We start from the raw sequence: 871 nt of genomic DNA, 5'->3' as shown, positions 1-871 counted from the left end.
CCCAGCGGCGTGGGCACCTGCCCTGCACCCCGCAAACACCGGCAGCTCGGGAGGAAAGGTTTCCTTAGCTGTTAATTGAATTACATTGCCAGCGAAAGCCGAGAAGTCGTAGCTCATTAGAGCCTCCTGTGTCCCATTAGAACAGTGTGTGTTGCCTTTGCGGATTGTCATTATCATATATTACTGCGGGACTCGGCAGCGCTGTTTGTTTATGCATTACATTTTTTTCTGCTTACCCAGGCTGCCCTCATCCCCCCCAACCCGTTTCTCCTGTGTGGTGCACGCTGCTCTGCGGAGCCGTCCGCCTGCCCAGAAAATCACAGCTCCTCTCCCCATGGCACTCGCTGGCAGAGAGGGACATGCCACACTGTCCCCAGGGCCATGCCTGACCATGCTGCAGCCACTACTCGTGCAGCAGCCGAACACGGGGTGCATGGGGTCTCCCCACTGTCCTCCTCTGCGTATTGGGGTGGCAATGGAAGAAAAAAAAAAGATATCATTTGGTATCTGCAAGGCAAAGGCGGCCTCGCTGATGTGAAATCGCACTCTATATTCTGCCCAGGTTTATACGAGTGAATTATGCAAATCTGTGATGGAAAACATTCTTCCTCTCATCCTCGGGAGTGTAAAACCTTAGTCAATAATTCATGCCCGCACGTCTCAGACTGGAGGCTTTCTCTTCATTATAGCGTGCGCTTGGTTATTTGTCTTTCACGTTTTATTGTCTACCCCGGTGTAATGCTATGCATTATAAAATTTATCTGCTTCATTATTTTATGATCCTGAGCTGTATAATGCAGCGAAACAATTCTGCTTCGGGCTGCACGGCCACTTGGTGAGACCCGCATCCACCGCCTTCCCGGCGGGGTCC

General features: G+C 51.5%; 1 protein-coding gene across 1 annotated transcript in view; it reads left to right on the top strand.

Moving 5' to 3' along the window:
- The window catches only part of LOC104524444 (Down syndrome cell adhesion molecule-like protein 1 homolog), a gene marked incomplete at both ends in the record, with an annotated part of 15,861 nt that overhangs the window by 9,213 nt on the left and 5,777 nt on the right, over positions 1 to 871 (top strand). The gene's annotated exons all lie outside the window — the stretch shown is intronic.

This window comes from Antrostomus carolinensis, unplaced genomic scaffold (genome assembly GCF_000700745.2).
Source record: "Antrostomus carolinensis isolate BGI_N321 unplaced genomic scaffold, ASM70074v2 scaffold29584, whole genome shotgun sequence".
Taxonomy (NCBI): Eukaryota; Metazoa; Chordata; class Aves; order Caprimulgiformes; family Caprimulgidae; genus Antrostomus; species Antrostomus carolinensis.
This window is presented reverse-complemented; position numbering and strand designations above follow the sequence as displayed.